Here is a 23,040-nt window from a genome sequence, read left to right on the forward strand (position 1 = left end):
TAATGAGAGTAAATCTTCAACTCATACATTGTTTAATCTCCCTTCGTGCTTACCGAAGGATGAATGCTATGATGATTGCTATGATCCCATTGATTTGGTTGAAATATCCCTTTTTGATGAAGTTGATGCTTGCTATGCTTGTGGCCATGATGCCATTATGAATTATGCTTATGGAGATGAACTTGCCATAGTTCCTTATGTTAAACATGAACTTGTTGCTATTGCACCCACACATGATAGTCATATTATCTTTTTGAATTCTCCCGACTACACTATATCAGAGAAGCTGGCGCTTATTAAGGATTATATTGATGGGTTGCATTCTACTATTGCACATGATGATTTTGATAAATATAATATGCATGTGCTTGCTGCTCCTACATGCAATTATTATGAGAGAGGAACTACATCTCCGCCTCTCTATGTTTCCTATATGACAACACTAGTACAGCAAGGTGTTATATAAATGTTTTTAACCCCATTCCGCGACGGCATTTGGAACCGTCGCCTAGTGAGTGTGGGCGATAGGGGGTCCTTCCCACATGACCCAGAAACCCTCGGGGATATGCCCTCCTAGCACACATGCTCGGCAAAATGAGGTTGTGTGCGACCGATTTGTGATCAAATATGGTTATACATACATTAGTGCTAAAAAATACAATTATACAGGAGAAATCATTTCCGGTCGTAAGTACATCCCACACAGTCAGCCCTCGCTAAACGTTTCCGTTCATATACACATCCCACATAGTCGCTCCAAGGAAAATGTTTCTGTTCGCAGGTACATCGCACACAATTTTCCCCGTTAAATCATTTGTGATAGCATTTCCATTGCACACGGTATTAACAATTTTATCATTTGCGTTATTGAATGCATAACACACAGTGCATAGAAGAAACTATGCGGCAAAGGCTGACCATCACACACAGTTTTTATGTGGTAAACGTTTGCGCCAGGTGGCCTAATGCAAACAGTTTTCAAGAGGTTGTCATTTGTGATTGTTCATTAATATAACACGGTTTATTCCTAGAAACTGTGTGCGTTGCCTGAGGTCATCGCGCACGGTGTTTTCTCAATAACCATTTGAAATACAAAAACCCAATTAGCAGGCTAATTATGCTATTAATAATCCATTTATTAATATAATTGCCATTTCATATTAAGCACACAATGTATTTCATTTTCATAATTGAAATACATCAGAGTACAACATCATATAGTTTTAGCACTTAGCTACCCCATTACACAACTGCACCAGCACCAAGTTTCACATGCAACATCTATAACCTTTCAAAATTAGCATCATAGATGGTACATAGACAGATGTATCTCATCTAGAAAACCCCTGAAGCAAAATGCGAATATTGAGCCTTCATGGATGTTGAAGGTCTCTGCAACTTTAGGTCAGTGCCTGTGGATGATTGACCGTCCATCCTTCCTCCTCTTCAGGAACACTTCAATATTGAACCATCGGTGTTGTATGAATACCTTCCTCGCCTCCTGACCATGCAGGTGGTTTCATAGGTAATCAATAGTTAACTGGTTTGGAAAGGCCTAAAAACAAGGATGTGCATAAATATATTCTCTATATTGGAAATGGGGCAAAGGAATAAAAAAGGCAAGGTATAATAGTTAGTACCATCCTGTAGTGAACTGATATCTTTTTAATTGTGCAGACAAAGATCTTGTTGTTTTTTGTCGCTAATTTCTTTATCCTAACAATCTTTTTGAGATTCTTGACTTGACTGATATTCATGGACAACTCATTTCCCCATATGCAAAAAGGGTCAAACAGTGGGTCAAAACCTCTGACAGCAGGCCTATGCAAGAACAAAATGTTAAAAACCTAAATATTAGAATGGTTCCTGCAATTGCACAATAATGTGCTATTAGAAAAAGGACCATGCATGTGCAAACCTCGATTGTAAATCTCAGTGCTTCCCATTGTGTCCCTGGAACACATATAAGGTAGTTAGTCATCAGGTTAAGTAAGGGTTCGCATTCTATCAGTAAAATATGTTGATGAAAAATAAGCACATTGCAGATTCATCAGATTAATTCAAGCCCCATGGAAAAACCAATTATCCAAACAAAGCATGATTAAGAACTAGGAAATATAGCACTTGTTGTTTCTCATGTATTAGGTGCAGCCAAATTCGATTTATTCCTCACATGCACAACAATACAAAATTCTACCCACGACAATTGGACATCACATTGTAGAATTGAACAAAGCAGTTAACTAAACACCACAACAAATGAACCAAACATTAACTGAGCACCACATTACACAATATAACATAGTCCTAATAGAAGATCAGATAGTTAACCAAACCAAGCATGCTTAACAACTTGGAAATATAGCAATTGTATTTGTTTCTCATGTATTTAGTACAGTCAAATTCGATTTATTTCTCACATGGTATACAATAATAGAATGCACCCACAACAATTGAACATCGCATTGCAGAATTGAACCAAACAGTTAACTAAACACCATAACAAAGGAACCAAACATTAACTGAGCACCACATTGCACAATGTATAACATACTAGAAGATCAGACAGTTAACCAAACCAAGCATGCTTGACAACTTGGAAATATAGCAATTGTGTTTGTTTCTCATGTATTTTATAAAGGAAAATTCAATTTATTTCTCACATGGAATATAATACTAAATTGCACCATGAAGAATTGAACATCACATTTGCAGAATTGAACCAAACAGTTAACTGAACACGGCAACTAATTAACCAAACAGTCAATGAGTGAGCACCACATTGCACGACATATAGAACATATACACTAGAGCAACAAATTGCATGGTAAAAGTGGATAGCACAATTCACTAGAATCGGTTAAGCAAAGGCAGTAGCTAGCAAATTAAACATGGATCCTTATAGTGAGCTAATAAGACAAGCGACTCGTCATTGTCGGAGACATCAATGACGATTGGCTCCATGGACATGGAAGAGGGCGAGGCCTCCGCATTGTGGGTGCCCACGAACTGTCGTTTAAAGCAGCCAACCGCATCGCATCATCAGCGCACGAGGCATGGACGATGGCCTCGATAGTGAGGTGCTCCTCCAAGATCTGGGGTCGGCACTAATGGAAGCCATCGCGACCTCATTTGTGCATGCGGCCGTGATTTGCTTCTCCGCTGCCAAATGCTCCTTGAGATCCTTGCTATACTGCGTGCACCATGGCTTAGGGCGGCGCCTATTTGGTGGCAGGTTCGGTGATTTGGGTGGAGGGTGTCGTGTCGGTGGTCGGGGCATGTGGGATGTTGAAGGAGGAGGATGGGGTTGGGTGTGGATTACCTGCCTGGATAGATGAGGCCGAGCAGCGTGAAGGAGAGTCGCCGGCGAGGAGGCGACGCTGCAAGCAAGGAGTGAAGGTTTCAACTTGGAAAGGAAGGAGGAAACAGGGGAAATGTGGCTTTTGGTAAGGGGGAGGGAGCGGGGAGGTAGATATTTCCGCGGAAGCCGAAAATTTGGAATGGTTCAACGATAAAACTGGCGCGCAAAGTATCACCAGAGACGGTCCCTTATTCAGAAGTGTGTACGATATGTGAACATCAGAAACGATTCAGATAGCTTAACCCGTGTGTGATGAGTTTGAACGTCAAACATTTTGGTTCAAATTTTCCTGGTTACAGTGGTCATCCACGTCATTGCACAATTTGGGCACACAAAGGAGACTACAACACATCCACACCTCTAGTGTCAACATAGAACAACATGGGTGTTGTGTTAAATTTTGGAATTTTTCAGGGTTCGTTTGGAGATTTTATACACTAACTGGGTTTTCTAGGCATTTTATGTGGATAATTCGAATTTGAACTACATGCACATGCTCCAGTGCATATAAATTGGTTGAAAAATCAGATCTGTGTCCTTGGGTTCATGCTTAGGTCACATGCAAGAAATGGGAATGAATTTCAAACACCCGGGCACTGTTGATTGCCAGCAAAACATTGAGATACTTTGTTTTTAAATTCTAGTAAATCCAAAACTCATATGGAATTCATGAAACTTGGCATGCTATCATGGAATGTTGCCCGATATGCCGTAGTATTTTTCATGTTCATTTGAGAGAAGGCGCACTCGAATAAGAACCAACAAATGCATTTTGAAACTAATAGCTGCCACTGTAATGTCTCAAACGTTTTGTATAATGTAAATCGTGTTCGTTCTATCAACGATTCACGTGATGCCACGTCTGTGGGGACCCCGACTCATAAGTCGAGATCACCGAATGCACGTGTGCAGTGATCCCAGAGATCAATGCTCACTGAGCACACAGAAGCTGAATAACAGGAGTCTTACATCCATACATACTGTCTTACACAAATTATGACTATTATGGTCAAGTCTGAACTAGATAAAGCCTCAGGGCTGAACATCAAATAAACTCTAGCAGCGTAAATCTTCATTGATAGGTAGAACCCATGCCATCTGCCTTGACCCTACAAGTATTCTGACTAGGGAAGCATCCTATTTTGCATGTTCATCACCGAAGTACCCTTCCTCATAATCCTTCTCTTTCATTCCTATCCAATTAAATAACTAGTGGCAAGCCAATGAGTACTTTGAATGTACTCGCAAGCAACCCATGTTTTGGAAGAAGTATGATAGGGCATGATATAGCACAAAATAGGAAATGTTTGTAGAAAGCTAATTTTGAGTGCAATGACACATGCTACCTACTTGTGAGGCATGCATCATAAGAGTCCAGTTATCCATGTGAACAGGTTACATATATCAACATAAACCAAGTTTAGATTATCTCTAACTTAGTCAACACGTCAAGTAACTTGACTTGACTCAACCAACTCTCTTCACACACACACACACACACACACACACAAACACACTAGGTTTCGCAAACAATGGACGTAGCCCAAGAGCGGTTACCCAACTGTCCTTGACCGTGGACATGGCTGTTCGAATAGTTTTACATTCTGCAGAGGTTGCACACTTTACCCACAAGATCCGGGAAGCCTTTGTGTCATCCACAATCCCGCAGTACCTCAAGTACTCAGGGGAAGCACCCGATCACTATCTTTCCCTAGGCGACACTAACATAGAGTCCACTCGTTGGTACACGACCTTTGTGTATAAGCATCAAGTTCTTGGGACTCTGCCCTTTTTATGATCACACATACACGTTGGGACCAACGGTGTGTCCGGTGCCCTTTGAAAACAGTCATGGCCGCATATCCAAGCACAACCCCATCCCGAGAGTGACCTCATGTCACCCCCATCACTAGTAATGTGGACACCATGCTAGTATCAGCCTAGGTAATCAATAATGCACCGTCCCATAAGGGGTAGAGTGGTTGTACATGTAAGGTTGGAGTAACGGTCGCAACTTAAACCAATCCTTTTTGGCAAACAACAAACTCACTTGCCTCGGTACACCACTTCGTCATCAAGTGGTTACTCAACTCAACATCTCCCTCGGGCATAAGTGGCACCCGACGGGGTTTTCGGAAAGTCTTTTTAAAATACTTTGGTTTCATCGCCATGCATATACCCAACCCATTTGCGTAGCCACTACTTTATCATCCTATCTACTCCCACCCGCATAACCCTCATAGGAAGGTAGGATCATGCTTGATATAAGTTTCAATAGGAAAGTAACAAAGGCAACCAACCAAAGTGGTAACCACCTCAACATGATCCCGATGCATCAATAATAAGGTGCTAAATGACATGCATAAGAAAAAAGGTTTCTTAAACACGGTCAAAGGGCGGCTTGCCTGGCTCAGCAAAGTCTTCGGGGTCTTCAAAGTCTTCTGGTCTAACTCCTTCATCAACAACACAATCTATCGGCGCAAAACAACAACGAGAAAAATAAGGCAATAACAAAACAGAAAAATAAAAGTGCTCCTAAAAATGTTCACTTATTTTTTTTAAATATTAGGATGAAAACTATAAACGTAAAAATTCTTAGTTTTGGATTTGGAGTTATAAAATAATATAAATGGATTTTGAGAGGGGAATATAAATGCTCAAATTTGAATTTAAATTTGAACAGTATAGAAAAGTTTGGTGGATTTTCCTCAAAGTTATACCACTAAAGAAGTGGGGGCTTTTAGGAGAATTTAGAAGTTGGAATTATTTCATTTGGATCAATATTTTATCCTGTGGAATTTTTTATAGATTACAGAAAAGGAAAAAGAAAAGGGGTACTGTGCTACTGGGCCAGAATGGCCACAGTGCAGCAGACCTAGAGGGAAAAGAGGCCCAGGCGAGCTGAGGCGCGCACGCGTCAAGTTTCAAATCAAACGGGGGGAGAGGTGAGGATGACAGGTGGGGCCGCCTGTCATCTCTGACCTTGCGACCAGAGGGCCGGCGAGCTCACCAGCGGCGATGCAAGGCACAGAGAGGTTGGGCGATGGCACGGCTGGACTCAATGTCGAGTCGCCGTTCGGGTGGTGGTGGTCAGCCTCGCCGAAATGGCCTCGTTCGCCAGCGAGAAAGTCACGTGGCGGAGGAGCGTCGGGCGTCGACGGTTTCGACTGTTTCTGGCTGCAAAAGAAGCAGGGAGGAGATGGGAAATGATCAGTGAGCCATGGTGGTTCTAGATCGAGGCAGAGGAGCAGCGGGGGAGGCTTGTACCGTGCAAACTCCGGTGAGGCGATGCAGCATAGCTCAAGCTCGATCTCGAGTTCGGGCCCCTCTAGAGAGGAACTGCGGGTGCAGGGGGGTGATTTGGTGGTGCAGAGGGCGAGTGGCGAGGAGAGGAGGGCGCGGGGCAGCCTTTAAATAGGCAGGCGATGGTCTACCGAGGACTCGTGCGCCGGTGAGCTTGTTACCGTCGTTTAGGGTCACGGGGGCTCGTTGTGATGTGTCGGGGGCGTTCTTGGGGTTGGTCCAGAGCAAGCAGAGTGAAGAGACAGGGCAGGGAGAGGTCAGAGGTGCCGCGTGGGTGATTGCATCCATTGGAGCTTTCGGGCGGCCGGTGCGCGTGCGAGCAGGGGCAGGGGAGAGACAGGAAGGAGGGGGCCGACCAGCTGTCGTGACGCGGACGCAGAGGCGCGTCATCGGGCGCGCTGGGGAGGCCCGAGGTGGCCGGAGGTGCTTGGCAGATGGCGGCTATAGTGTCTGGCCGCACTGTAGCACGCTCTGGAGCGTGCAAATTGCTAGCATGGCTTTGTTTAGGAGAGCAGAGCGTTCCCACTCGTGTCTGGTGAACCTAGGGAGGAGATAATAATTTGGGGAGGATCTTTGGATTCTCTGGAGAGCCACCGGAGTGAGGAGGGAGGTGAGGAAGAGAGAGGACCTACTATGCAGGGAGGTAAATGGGGGTGTTTTACCCTTCAATCATTGAGCATGGCGAGGTGAAAGTTACTGGAGGTAGAAGATGACTAGGAGGAGCTGTGGTAAAAAAATGAACTCAAGGAGAATAGTGGAAGAGGTTAAAATTGTGATTTGGAAATTTGGCAGAAGGTGTTTGATGCATGATTAAGTCACTTGCACTCACCTCCTTATTTTGCCACTTGGTGGGGGTGTTGAGCATGACCATTTGGCAATGTGGTAGAAATTTGAGCTCATTTGGACAAGGTTCACAATGTAACTTTTGTAAACCCTGGAAATCAACAAAAATGGGCTTGCTTAGATCTAGCTAAGCTAAACTCTTCTCCTTTGTGCACCATTTGTTGTAGTGACATCATTTGGGTATTTGAGCATGTCCACAAAGTTTGGGATCAAATTGAGAAAGTTGGCAATGCAAAGTTGTTCAAACTTGGATCTAGACAGAGAGGGTTTTGGGGCACTTTTGTGAACCAAAACTATTTTGATTGAGGTGAAACTTTGCAAGATCATCGCATTATGCATATGTGACTTTCTAGAATTCTCTTGGATTTATTTGAAAATATTTCTTATATAAATATTTCAAATACTTGAAATGAACGGAAATGGTTTTGGAGGGTTTTGTCCACTATTTTGAACATGACCATGTGTTGAAAATCATATATATGTTAAATCTATGTCCACTGAGCTTCCCTAAATTTTCTCAAATATTTCTGAAACATTAAAATAATTTTGACCTATTAAATACAATTTATGGCCTTAAAAAAATTGTTCAAATAAAATAGGAAAATAACTTTGCAAATTATATATTTGTGGCTTATGGGAGTCCTATACCTAATAGGAGTCAAATATGTTTTTTGAAAGATTTTTCATGCCCCAAATTAAGTACTTGTAGTTCAAGTCTCAATTTAGGGGTTTTGCAAAAACCTAATTTAGAAAATACTCCTTGACTAAAATTATTTTTGTAAGAAAATACTATTATGACCTATACACATGGCATGATCATTGGGCAAAGTTTTCGATCAAAGAGAAGGAGTATAAGAATTGGGGGATTTATTTGATTTTTAGAGCACTTGCAAACAACAACCAAAAATCCAAATCAAGCAAAGTCCAAAACACTCAAAAGTTTTTGTCAAACCACATTTTATCATGATTTATTAGCTTAAGTGTTGTGGCATGAAAATCAGGGTGTGTTAGACCTACCCCCCTTACAAGAATCTGTTCCCCGAGATTCCCAGACTAGGCGCAGAAAGGGATACAGAAACTTGGATCTGGGGTAGTCTTCACCTCTTGATGTTGCTTCTACTTCTGTGTGGTGCTCCATTGAACTTGAGGTAATTGATGGTGTGGCTTTGTGTAGGACGTTCTTCTTGATCTAGGTTGATAATGGGTAGCTCCCGGTAGGTCAGATCGGGCAAAAGGTCAATGGTTTGGTGATCGATGTCCCTGTAGAGACCAGGCTTATCAGGAAGTTGGAAACACTTCCAGGGTTGTGATGCGTGGAAAATGTTGTGCACATCGGTAACTCAGGTGGCAACTCCGGCTGGTAACTATGTTCTCTTAGTCTCGAAGCGATCTCGGAGGGGGTTGTTAAATCTTGGAGTGAGCTTCCCTTTGACATGGAAATGCTTGGTTCTTCTGAGAGGAGTGACCCGTAGGTATACATGGTCTTCGATGCGGAAGTTTTCTTCTTGACGATGATGGTAGGTATAGTTCTTCCTCCTTGACATGGCGGTCTTCAGATGTTCTCTGGCAAGCTGAACGACTTTTCTTTCATCTTCGGGTAGACAAGTATGTCACCAATAAATATGACAACCAACTTCTCCAAGTACTCCATGAAAACTTGTTCATGAGGTACATAAAGTAGGATAGGGTATTTGTTCTGGGTAGTTACTCATCTAGGAGTCTATGATCCCTTTGTGATCCAGCTATTTGTATCCACCTTCCCCATAGGCGAGATGGGTGGTGGCCACGGTTGAGTATTGGTAAGGGTCTTCTTGACCTAGAGCCAAAGCCCATGGTCATGATCTGACCATGTTGTGGCTTGGTAGGGCTTAAGGGTTTCTGTTGGGGAGCATAGCATGCAATTTCAAAACAATTCCTATGCTCAAGCAAGATCTATCTAGGAGATGCATGGCAACGAGAGGGGGAGAGAGTGTCCATGTACCCTCATAGACCGAAAGCAGAAGCGTTAGCTTAACGCGGTGTAGTCAAACGTCTTCGCAATCCAACCGATCAAGCACCGAATGTATGGCACCTTCTAGTTCTGCACATGTTTAGCTCGATGACGTCCCTCGAACTCTTGATCCAGCAAAGTGTCGAGGGAGAGTTTCGTCAGCACGATGGTGTGGTGACAATGATGGTGATGTGATCCACGCAGGGCTTCGCCTAAGCACTACGACAATATGACCTGAGGAGTAAACTGTGGAGGGGCCCACCGCACACGGCTAAGAGAACAATTGATGTTCTTTGGGCTGCCCCCTGCCCCCGTATATAAAGGAAGAGGGGAGGAGGCCGGCCCTAGGGACGTGCCCAAGTGGGGGGAAACAAACTAGGACTCCTAGTCCAGTGGGCCCCCTTTCCTTTCTTTCAGAGGGGGAGAGGGGAATGATTGGGAGAGGGAGAAGGAAAGGGGGGCCGCGCCCCGTTCCCCTTGTGCAAGTCGGACAGCCCATGGGGGGCACCCTTTGTGGGCTCTCCTCTCTCTCCCCTATGGCCCATGTTGGCCCATTAGTTTCCCGGGGGGGGGGGGGGTTCCAGTAACCTCCCGGTACTCCGAAAATAGCCGAAACACTCCGGAACCATTCCGGTGTCCGAATACTATAATCCAATATATCAATCTTTACCTCTCGACCATTTCGAGACTCCTCGTCATGTCCGTGATCTCATACGGGACTCTGAACAATCTTCGGTCACCAAAACACCTAACTCATAAAACAAATCGTCATCGAACGTTAACCGTGCGGACCCTACGGGTTCGAAAACTATGTAGACATGACCGAGACACATCTCTGATCAATAACCAACATCGGAACCTGGATGCTCATATTTGTTCCTACATATTCTACGAAGAACTTTATTGGTCAAACCGCAATGACAACATACGGTATTCCCTTTGTCATTGGTATGTTACTTGCCCGAGATTCGATCATCGGTATCTTCATACCTAGTTCAATCTCGTTATCGGCAAGTCTCTTTAGTCGTTCCGTAATGCATCATCCCGCAACTACCTCATTAGTCACATTGCTTGCAAGGCTTATAATGATGTGCATTACCGAGAGGGCCCAGAGATACCTCTCCAACACTCGGAGTGACAAATCCTAATCTTGATCTATGTCAACCCAACAAGCACCTCCGAAGACACCTGTAGAGCATCTTTACAATCACCTAGTTATGTTGTGACGTTTGATAGCACACAAGGTGATCCCCTATCATTTGGGAGTTGCATAGTCTCATAGTCAAAGGAATATGTATAAGTCATGAAGAAAGAAATAGCAATAAAACTTAATGATCATTATGCTAAGTTAACGGATGGGTCTTGTCCATCACATCATTCTCCTAATGATGTGATCCCGTTCATCAAATGAGAACACATGTCTATGGTCAGGAAACTAAACCATCTTTGATTAATGAGCTAGTCAAGTAGAGACATACTTGTGACACTTTGTTTTGTCTATGTATTCACACATGTATCAAGTTTCCGGTTAATACAATTCTAGCATGAATAATAAACATTTATCATGATATAAGGAAATATAAATAACAACTTTATTATTGCCTCTAGGGCATATTTCCTTCAGTCTCCCACTTGCACTAGAGTCAATAATCTAGATTTCATTGTAATTATTCTAACACCCATGGAGTCTTGGGGTTGATCATGTTTTGCTCATTGAAGGGGCTTCATCAATGGGTCTGCAACATTCAGATTCATATGTATTGTGCAAATCTCTATCTCTCCCTCCTTGACTTGATCGCGGATGGAATTGAAGCGTCTCTTGATGTGTTTGGTTCTCTTGTGAAATCTAGATTCCTTCGCTAAGGCAATTGCTCCAATATTGTCACAAAAGATTTTCATTAGACCCGATGCACTAGGTATTACACCTAGATCGGATATGAACTCCTTCATTTGTTGCTTACGAAGCAGCTATGTACTCCACTTCACACGTAGATCCCACCAGGATGCTCTACTTGGAATTGCACCAACTGACAGCTCCACCATTCAATATAAATACGTATCCGGTTTGTGACTTAGAGTCACCCAGATCAGTGTCAAAGCTAGCGTCTACGTAACCATTTTTGACAAGCTCTTTGTCACCTCCATAAATAAGAAACATATCCTTAGTACTTTTTCAGTTATTTCAGAATGTTCTTGATTATTGTACAGTGATCCACTCCTGGATTACTTTGGTACCTCCCTGCTAAACTTATAGCAAGGCACACATCAGGTCTGGTACACAGCATTGCATACATGATAGAACGTATGGTTGAGGCATAGGGAATGACTTTCATTTTCTCTCTATCTTCTGCAGTGGTCGGGCATTGAGTCTGACTCAATTTCACACCTTGTAACACAGGTGTGAACACCATTTTGAACTTGTTCAAAACTTTATCAAGGTATGTGCTTTATGAAAGTACAATTAACTGTCTTGTTCTATCTCTATAGATCTTGATGCCCAATATATAAGCAGCTTCACCGAGGTCTTTCATTGAAAAATTCTTATTCAAGTATCCTTTTATGCTATCCAGAAATTCTATATCATTTCCAATCAACAATATGTCATCCACATATAATATTAGAAATGCTACAGAGCCCCCACTCACTTTCTTGTAAATACAGGCTTCTCCAAAAGTCTGTATAAAACCATATGCTTTGATCACACTATCAAAGCATATATTCCAACTCCGAGAGGCTTGCACCAGTCCATAAATGGATCGCTGGAGCTTGCATACTTTTTTAGCACCTTTAGGATTGACAAAACCTTCTGGTTGCATCATATACAACTCTCCTTTAAGAAGTCCATGAAGGAATGCATATTAGACATCCATTTGCCAAATTTCATAATCATAAAATGCAGCAATTGCTAACATGATTCGGACAAACTTAAGCATTGCTACGGGTGAGAAGGTCTCATTGTATTCAACTCCTTGAACTTGTCAAAAATGTTCCGCAACAAGTCGAGCTTTGTAGACAGTAACATTACCATCAGGGTCAGTCTTCTTCTTGAAGACCCATTTATTTTCTATGGCTTGCCGATCATTGGGCAAGTAAACCAAAGTCCATACTTTGTTCTCATACTGTGATCTCATCTCAAATTTCATGGCCTCTAGCCATTTCACGGAATCTGGACTCATCATTGCTTCCTCATAGTTTGTAGGTTTGTCATGGTCTAGTTACATGACTTCTAGAACAGGATTACCGTACCACTCTTGTGCGGAACATACTCTGGTTAAAATACAAGGTTTGGTAGTAACTTGATCTAAAGTTTCATGATCATCATCATTAGCTTCCTCACAAATTGGTGTAGGAATCACTGGAACTGATTTCTGTGATAAACAACTTTCCATTTCGAGAGAAGGTACAACTACCTCATTAAGTTCTACTTTCCTCCTAGTCACTTCTTCCGAGAGAAACTCCTTCTCTAGAAAGGATCCATTCTTAGCAACAAATATCTTGCCTTCGGATATGTGATAGAAGGTGTACCCAACAGTTTCTTTTGGGTATCCTATGAAGACACACTTCGATTTGGGTACGCGCTTTATCAGGCTGAAGCTTTTTCACATAAGCATTGCCACCCCAAACTTTAAGAAATGAGAGCTTCGGTTTATTGACAAACCAAAGTTCATATGGTGTTGTCTCAACGGATTTAGATGGTGCCCTATTTAACATGAATGTAGTTGTCTCTAATGCATAACCCCAAAGCGATAGTGGTATATCGATAAGAGACATCATAGATCGCACCATATCTAATAAAGTACGGTTACAACGTTGGGACAAACCATCATGCTATTGTGTTCCAGGTGGCGTGAGTTGTGAAATTACTCCACATTGTTTCAAATGAAGACCAAACTCGTAACTCAAACATTCGCCTCCCCGATCAGATCATAGAAACTTTATTTTCTTGTTATGATGATTTTCCACTTCACTCTGAAATTGTTTGAACTTTTCAAATGTTTCAAACTTGTGTTTCATTAAGTAGATATACCCATATATGCTCAAATCATCTGTGAAGGTCAGAGAATAATGATACCCGCCATGAGCCTCAACACTCATCGGACCGCATACATCAGTATGTATTATTTCCAATAATTCAGTGGCTCCCTCCATTGTTCTGGAGAATGGAGTCTTAGTCATCTTTCTCATGAGGCATGGTTCGCAAGCATCAAGTGATTCATAATCAAGTGATTCCAAATCCCCATTCGCATGGAGTTTCTTCATGCGCTTTACACCAATATGACCTAAACGGTAGTGCCACCAATAAGTTGCACTATCATTATTAACTTTGCATCTTTTGGCATCAATATTTCGAATATGTGTATCGCCACGATCGAGATTCAGCAAAAATAGGCCACTCATCAAGGGTGCATGACCATAAAAGATATTACTCATATAAATAGAACAACCATTATTCTCTGGTTTAAATGAATAACTGTCTCGCATCAAACAAGATCCAGATATAATGTTCATGCTCAATGCTGGCACCAAATAACAATTATTCATGTCTAAAACTAGTCCTGAAGGTAGATAGCGTATCGACGGTGATGACATCGACCTTGGAACCATTTTCGATGCGCATCATCACCTCGTCCTTAGCCAATCTTCGTTTAATCCGTAGCCCCTGTTTCGAGTAGCAAATATGAGCAACAGAACCAGTATCAAATACCCAGGTGCTACTACAAGCATTATTAAGGTACACATCAATAACATGTATATGAAATATACCTTTCACTTTTCCATCCTTCTTATCCGCCATATACTTGGGGCAGTTCTGCTTCTAGTGACCAATCCCTTTGCAGTAGAAGCACTCAGTTTTAGGCTTAGGTCCAGACTTGGGCTTCCTCTCGGGAGCAGCAACTTGCTTGCTATTCTTCTTGAAGTTCCCCTTCTTTCCTTTGCCCTTTTTCTTGAAACTAGTGGTCTTGTTAACCATCAACACTTGATGCTCCTTCTTGATTTCTACCTCCACAGCCTTAAGCATTGCGAAGAGCTCGGGAATCATCTTGTTCATCCCTTGCATATTATAGCTCATCACGAAGCCTTTATAGCTTGGTGGCACTGATTAAAGAACTTTGTCAATAACACTATCATTCGGAAGATTAACTCCCAGCAGAGTCAAGTGGTTATGGTACCCAGACATTCTGAGTTCTGTTTACTGACAGAACTGTTCTCCTCCATCTTGCAGCTATAGAACTTGTTGGAGAATTCATATCTCTCAACTCGGGCATTTGCTTGAAATATTAACTTCGACTCCTGGAACATCTCATATGCTCCACGACAATCAAAATGTCTTTGAAGTCCCAATTCTAAGCCGTAAAGCATAGCACACTGAACTATCGAGTAGTCGTCAGATTTAGCTTGCCAGACGTTCATAACATCCGAAGTTGCTCCTGCAGTAGGCCTCGCACCTTGCGGTGCATCAAGGATGTAATTCTTCTGTGCAGCAATGAGGATAATCCCGTAGTTATGGACCCAGTCCGTGTAGTTGCTACCATCATCTTTCAACTTAGATTTCTCTAGGAACACATTAAAATTCAAGGGAACGGTGGCACGGGCCATTGATCTTGAGCATAGATATGCAGAAACTATCAAGACTAAGTTCATGTTAAATTCAAGTTCAATTAATCATATTACTCAAGAACTCCCACTTAGATAGATATCCCTCGAGTCATTTAAATGATCACGTGATCCATATCAACTAAACCATGTCTGATCATCACGTGAGATGGAGTAGTTTTGAATGGTGAACATCTCTATGTTGAACATATCTACTATATGTTTTATGTTCGACCTTTCGGTCTCAGTGTTCCGAGGCCATGTCTGTACATGCTAGGCTCGTCAAGTTTAACCTGAGTATTCTGCACGTGCAAAACTGTCTTGCACCCATTGTATGTGAATGTAGAGCTTATCACACCCGATCATCATGTGGTGTCTCGGCACGACGAACTGTCGCAACGGTGCATACTCAGGGAGAACACTTATACCTTGAAATTTAGTGAGGGGTCATCTTATAATGCTACCGCCGTACTAAGCAAAATAAGATGCATAAGAGATAAACATCACATGCAATCAAAATATGTGACATGATATTCCATCATTATCTTGTTCCTTTGATCTCCATCTCCAAAGCACCGTCATGATCTCCATCGTCACCGGCTTGACAACTTGATCTCCATCGTAGCGTTGTTGTCATCTTGCCAACTATTGCTTCTACAAATATTGCTAACGCATAGTGATAAAGTAAACCAATTACATGGCGACTGCATTTCATACAATAAAGCGATAACCATAAGGCTCCTACGGACTTCTAGTAAGAATTGTTCTTACCTACGCATCAAAACCACAACGATTTTTCATCAAGTGTGTTGTTTTAACCTTCAACAAGGACCGGCCGTAGTCAAATTTGATTCAACTAAAGTTGGAGAAACAGACACTCACCAGCAACCTTTATGCAAAACTGTTGCATGTCTGTCGGTGGAACCGGTCTCATGAACGTGGTCATGTAAGGTTAGTTCGGGCCGCTTCATCCAACAATACTGCCGAATCAAAATAAGACATTGGTGGTAAGCAGTATGACTATGATCGCCCACAACTTTTTGTGTTTTACTTGTGCATATCATCTACGCATAGACCTGGCTCGGATACCACTGTTGGGGAATGTAGCATGCAATTTCAAAAAAAAATCTACGCTCACGAAAGATCTATCTAGGAGATGCATAGCAACGGGAGGGGGAGAATGTGTCCACGTACCCTCGTAGACCAAAAGCAGAAGCGTTAGCTTAACGCGGTTGCCATAGTCGAATGTCTTCATGATCCAACCGATCAAGCATCGAACGTACGACACCTCCGAGTGCTCCACATGTTCTGCTTGATGATGTCCCTCGAACTCTTGATCCAGCAAAGTGTCGAGGGAGAGTTGCGTCAGCATGATGGCGTGGTGATGGTGATAGTGATGTGATCCGCGCAGGGTGTCGGTGTCAAAACCGGCGGAGCTCGGGTAGGGGGTCCCGAACTGTGCATCCAAGGCGGATGGTAACAGGAGGCAGGGGACACAATGTTTACCCAGGTTCGGGCCCTCTCGATGGACGTAATACCCTACTTCCTGCTTGATTGATCTTGATGATATGAGTATTACAAGAGTTGATCTACCACGAGATCGTAGAGGCTAAACCCTAGAAGCTAGCCTATGATTATGATTGTTCTTGTCCTACGGACCAAACCCTCCGGTTTATATAGACACCGGAGGGGGCTAGGGTCACACAGAATCGGTTACAAGGGAGGAGATCTACATATCTGAATTGCCAAGCTTGCCTTCCACACAAAGGCGAGTCCCACCCAGACAAGGGATGAAGTCTTCAATCTTGTATCTTCATAGCCCAACAGTCCGGCCAAAGGATATAGTCCGGCTGTCCGGGGACCCCCTAATCCAGGACTCCCTCAGTAGCCCCTGAACCAGGCTTCAATGACGATGAGTCCGGCGCGCAGATTGTCTTCGGCATTGCAAGGCGGGTTCCTTCCTCCGAATACTCCATAGAAGATTTTGAACACAAGGATCGTGTCCGGCTCTGCAAAACAAATTCCACATACCACCGTAGAGAGTACAATATCCCACAAATCTAATTTGCTGACAAATTTCATAGCATGACATCATGCCATGGCCCGATCAATATTTGAACCGTTTTTCTCAACCAGCTACTGCACATATTGCGAGGCGGTTTTCTTGGCACGTGTTGTCGAAGCAGAGATTGTGTCCCCTTATCACGGGATTCTCATCAATACGGGTGTGGGTAACCGAACCGTGCCATCAATCACGGCGCTTGGGGAATAAGCGAGTTTACCAGGAAAGTGGGGAGACACAGAATCCCTACTGCCTTTATAAGGGGATAAGGACTCCGTTTCGCACCCATGCTTTCTTGTTCCCGATCCATTCCCCTTCGCCCAAGCTCCAGCACCCGAGCATTCGTCTTCTCCGCCCACAAAGGCCTTCCGAAAATGTCCAGATCCGGAGCAGGAGGCAAGTGGATGGCCTCTACCGTCCAGGAGAAGGATATCAAAAAGCTTCGGGAGGCCGGGTATCTGGTCAAAAAATCGGCCACCATCTCCTGACGACGGGACAGATCGTTCCTACTCCGGAACCCCAAGAGAGGGTTGTATTCCTCCCTCACTTTGTCCGTGGGCTAGGGTTTCCCCTCCACCTGTTCGTTCGCGGCATCATGTATTATTACGGGATCGATTTTCATGATCTATCCCCAATTCCTTCCTCAACATCTCGACATTCATTGTCGTGTGCGAGGCTTTTGTCCGCATCTCGCCACACTTCGGCTTATGGCTGACGATCTTTAATGTGAAGCCCAAGGTGGTGTGCGGCGAGCACACCGAGTATGGGGGGGCGCTATGGTGAGCAACATGCCCAACGTCACATGGCCAACATGTACTTTTAATGATTCTGTCAAAGAGTGGCAGCAGTAGTGGTTTTACATCACTAAGCCGTGCGCCACGGAATGGGCCGCTGCTCTAGAGTTCCGATCCGGAGCCCCTCTACGGCTGACGTCCTGGCCCAAGAAGGGCCCGAACTGGTCTTTGTCTGACGAACTGTTGGTGCTCCAGACGCGCGTTAAAGATATGGAAGACAAGATCATCGAACTTGTCAATGTAGTCCAGGTGATGTTAGTTCACCGGATCCTGCCTTGTCAACACGGGACATGCAATCTATGGGAATTTGATCCAGCCAAGCACCAGACCCTACGAGAGCTTTTTGGCTCCTCGCACAAAGACATCTGGAAGGTGCTTTTCAAGCCCGGCAAATCATGGCCGGACTCGGCCGAGGACCGCGGGTACCAACTGTCCCGCCCTGCAAGCTTGGAAAGTTTTTATGCATTTTATCCGCATAACCCAAGGGAAATGCTTAATGTGTTTTCCTCAATTCACCTTGGGCTGGACGAAGAAGGCGGGGCGGATCCACTGTCTGGCCCCGTTGCCCGAAGAACCGGCCGGCCCACTTTTGATGAAGATGTTAGTCCCAGCAGCGTACAAGGCACCGAAGAAGAAGGCCGAGAAGGAGGCCAAAAAGACCTGGGGCGGCCTTCGTCGCCGCGGCACTTCGGACACAATATCTGAAGGCTCCAACGTTTGTTCTGCCTCCGAAGAGGAGGAGGAGGAGAAGGAAGACGGATCCCCAGCGGGGGGAAGAAAGAAGAGGGCGGCCTCCATACACTTGGAGGCCGAGTCGCCTAAAAGGGGAAAAGCCCCTCTTCTGGAAGAGTCCACTACCGCCGCTGACAGCAGCCCGACATGGGATCCCAGGGCCCAGCCCCTGGTAAACTCGTGAGTATAAAATCCGAACACGTTTATGCGTCCAGGCTCATCATGGCATAATATTTTAACCTGAGCTGTATTTTTTGTAGTCCGGCGAGGTCCCGCACCGAACGATCGTCATCAGAGGATTTGCTGAGCTCGGATGCTATGGAGAGCGGGACGCCCCCGAAGGCCCCTTCCCCCAAATATGTGAATAACACCGAGGCTTCGTCCGAGAAGGACCCCGGCCAAGGAGGGGGGAAGAGATCGTGAAAGTGTCACCTGGAGGTCAAACTTCGGGGGCCGGAGACATGGGGGAGAAGATTCCCATGGGAGTCGATGACGGGAGCCATCTTGAATTCGGCTCCCAGCCGGACGCAATTCCGGAGACTAATACGGCTCTAGAATCAAGCAGCTTCCTCCCTCGGCTTGAGGGGGCGTGCCTGTTCCACCGGCAATCTCTGTCCAATCAGAGGTGCCAGATGTTTTGTTGGCGGCGCTGAAGAGCGCCTCCATCATCGATGAACATCGTGCCCTGATGGGTGCGGTGATTAAGGAGATTCAGTCTGCTGAGAGTGGACTGAATATGAAGCCTATATCAGCCTTATAAGAGGCTTTGAGGTATGTTTTATGAGGTTTCAAAGAGTGTCATAGTATGGATAGTAGCCCCTGATATACTATTCGTTGCAAGAAAGGACCGGACAGAGGATCAATTTTATGTTCGCAGGAAGACTCACTTGATGACATCAATCTCTCTTCTTTCATAAGCAAGCGTCTGTAGCGGCTACTGCCTCTCATACTGTGGAGGTCTCCGGACTGAATCAGTGTCTGGAGCGGGCCAAAGAAGAACTTGGCCAGTTGAAAAGGCAGTTGGAAGATAAACAAGGTATGTGCAAGCCTTGTTCGCGTTCAGTGCGAACAAATTTCCAGTATGATAAAATATGTTCCATTATTTGCACCAGGGGTGATGACCGAAGTCGAGGCTCTGAGGAAGGTTGTTGCCGAGGCCGAGGAAAAGGCAGCCGTAGAGCAGGCTCTTCATGAGAAGCACAAGGCCAGGGTTATTGAAGCTGAGCAGGACCTTCAAGAGTCCATGAAGAAATGCGAGACCTTGGAGCAGAGTTTAACGGAGAAAGAATCCGAACTCGCCAGGGCTCATCAGGCCGCGCGCGATGCCCAGGGGGAAACCCAAGGCGCCTTGCATGAGATCCAAGAGGCGAGGACGATCGCAGCAGGTAAGGCTTTTTTTTCCATGTAAAGCAAGTATTTGAGGAAAAAATCATGTTTCTAATTTTGAGTTCGGATTCCTCCAGGGGTATTTGCGGAACTGCCCCGCAGCATATCGGATGTCACCCAATTCTACCGAGCCGAAGAAGGGAACACTGTGGATAAGCTCTTCTGGTTGTAGTATCTGGCACCGGATTATCCGGTGCCTTTTGCCGACCAACTGAAATAGTTGATCGAACTGCATAGGGCGGGCGAACTAGCCATGAAGGATTTGATTATCGGGCTATGGCCCGCTGAACCGATTTCAAGCAGCTACTTCGGGCTCGTGAAGCAGCTTCTGAGTGCCTGCCCTTGACTTGACGTCATCAAGCGGTCGGTCTGTATAGAGGGTGCGTGAATGGCCTTCGCCCGCGCGAAGGTGCACTGGGGGAAGATGGATGCTGAAAAGCTGATGACCAAGGGACCGCCAGAGGGGAAGGAGCACTACAAGCCCGAATTATATTATGAAAGTGTCCTACCTTGCAGCGGAGCAATGCACCAAGGACATTATATTTCCATGAATATAATCATGTTGTCCTTTGTAATGTCGAACAAGGTCATTTCTATTATTTATTACCTGTTATATAAATGTTTATCCTCCTGCATGGCCGTTTTATATATTAATCCTGAGAGTTGGCCAGTCGTCGGCTTCTGCCCCCACGTAGGAAGTACGGGGGTGTTCGGGATAAACCTAATCACTCTTTATCCCTGTTTTGGGTCCTTCGAAGGAGGTGTTCAGCACAACGAACCAGGCAATTGGACTATAGGGCTTTATCACTCTCACTTAGCCATACGAGCTTTAGAAAAGGAAGGTAGGCGCAACCCCTGGTGTTCGGAAGACCACACGAGGGGCTATATAAGCACATGATCGGAAGAAAAGCCAATCCATCGCATGCTGCATTGGTTATGGCATTATGCGGGAGGAATCCTTAAAGATTTTACAACCTCTCGAACAGCTGGCCAGCTCTCGCCGTATCATGACAGTCAGTTTTCGGCTTTCTCTACTGAGGTGCTCGTCCGGAAGAATCGAGACACAATCGCAGTAGTTCTCCCTGTGCCGCCTTAGCCGATATAGCGGAACGTAAGGCAGCAAAACATGGGAGCCGAGCAAACCCAACATTTGACCCAAGACATGATTCAGAGCTCATGCATATAATGTTATAAGTTCGGGGTGCCGAACTTCCATGAAGGTGTTCGGAATTAATTGTCGTATTATGGGTAAAACGAAGCCCCTGGCATATTTAAGGCATATCGCGGTGTACGGATGCCACTTGACAAAAGAATTTCAACTAGAAATAACGGTAGATAAGCGTTATATAAATCCACATATTGTATTTGAATAGTATGTCGATGCGTTTGAGTACAGGTAATGTGATAAAAAGAAATATGACTGTGGAACCTGCTAAGACCAGGGGGGAAGAAGTTGTGTGCGGATCCGGAGTATAGTCGGATGGTCATCATGGGGAATATCTAAGGATTCCCTGGTGCGTTCGAGCTGCTTTCATATCGCTAGTCCTGGTCTGCGCAAAGTTGAACCTACAAACAAAATGTAAGAAATGCTTGTGCGCCATAGAGCGGTTGACCCGCGGTATGTGGCTTGTCCTGGCCTTCACCGGAGTGTTTAATTGAGCTCTGGACGAGCTGGGCTATCCTGCCGCGAAGTAGTTCAATTTCCTTTGGAGGTGTCCGGGAGTCGGGCCGCCGACTCGAGGTTCGGTAGGAAGGTGCCACTTGTAGCTTCTGCTGTTAAAGCCACGGTATACTCCTTGGTGCCGAGGGAAAGTTCGGCCTTGCCATTAACTGTGATGATGCCGCGCAGACCAGGCATCTTGAGCTTACGGTAGGCATAATGTGGTACCGCATTGAATTGAGCGAACACGGTTCGTCCGAGCACTGCCTGATAATCACTGCAAAAGGGGATGATGTCGAAGATTAACTCTTCGACACGGTAATTGTCTCGTGATCCGAAGACTACCTCAAGGGCAATGGAGCCTGTACAGCTGGCCTCCACACTTGGTATAATACCTCTGAAGGTGGTTTTAGTGGGCTTGATCACCGAATGATCGATGCCCATCTTGCGCACTGTGTCCTGGTAAAGAAGGTTTAGACTGCTACCTCCGTCCATAAGGACTCATGTGAGGTGGAACCTGTCAATTATTGGGTCGAGGACTAGTGCGGCTGGATTGCCCTGATTGGTGTTAACCGGACGATCTGTGCAGTTGAAGGTGATCGGCCCTAGTTTATATTGTGGGACGACTGGTTCCGTTAAGTCAACATCCCTAAGGGTGTCCGTCCGGTCCGGGTTGGGAGTGTAGGTGCCGTTTACCACGTTCACCGTTTGGATTTGCGGGGGAAATTTCTTTTGCCCGCCTGTACTCGGTGATCTGGGCTCCTCGTCGCCATCGTGGCTTTGAGATCCCTTATCTTTGTTTTTGGCACCTGACCTGACAGCTTGTTTGAAGACCCATCATTCTCTGTTGGTATGATTGGATGGTGTTCCTGGGGTGCCATGAATTAGGCATGGGCGGTCGAGTATGCGGTCCAGACTGGACGGACCCGAATTGTCATTTTTGAGAGGCCCATTCCGGCATTGACTGTCGTATTTTCGGCATTTTCACCATTTTTGTGGCACTTGTGTTTGTTGCGTCTGGGTTTGCCATTGCTATCTCTGGCTTCTGATGTGCCAGGGTTGCTTGCTGTGTTGTTGCTACGGGCCAACCAGCTATCTTCGCCCACGCAAAAGCGGGTCATGAGTCTCGTGAGGGCTTCCATGGATTTTGGCTTCTCTTGGCCGAGATCCCGGGCGAGCCACTCATCACGGATGTTATTTTTAAAGGCCGCTAGGGCTTTGGCATCTGGACAGTTGACAATTTGGTTCTTTTTAGTTAGGAACCGAGTCCATAATTTCATGACTGACTCTCTGGGCTGTTGTGTTATGTGACTT

Source organism: Triticum aestivum, chromosome 4A (genome assembly GCF_018294505.1).
Source record: "Triticum aestivum cultivar Chinese Spring chromosome 4A, IWGSC CS RefSeq v2.1, whole genome shotgun sequence".
NCBI lineage: Eukaryota > Viridiplantae > Streptophyta > Magnoliopsida > Poales > Poaceae > Triticum > Triticum aestivum.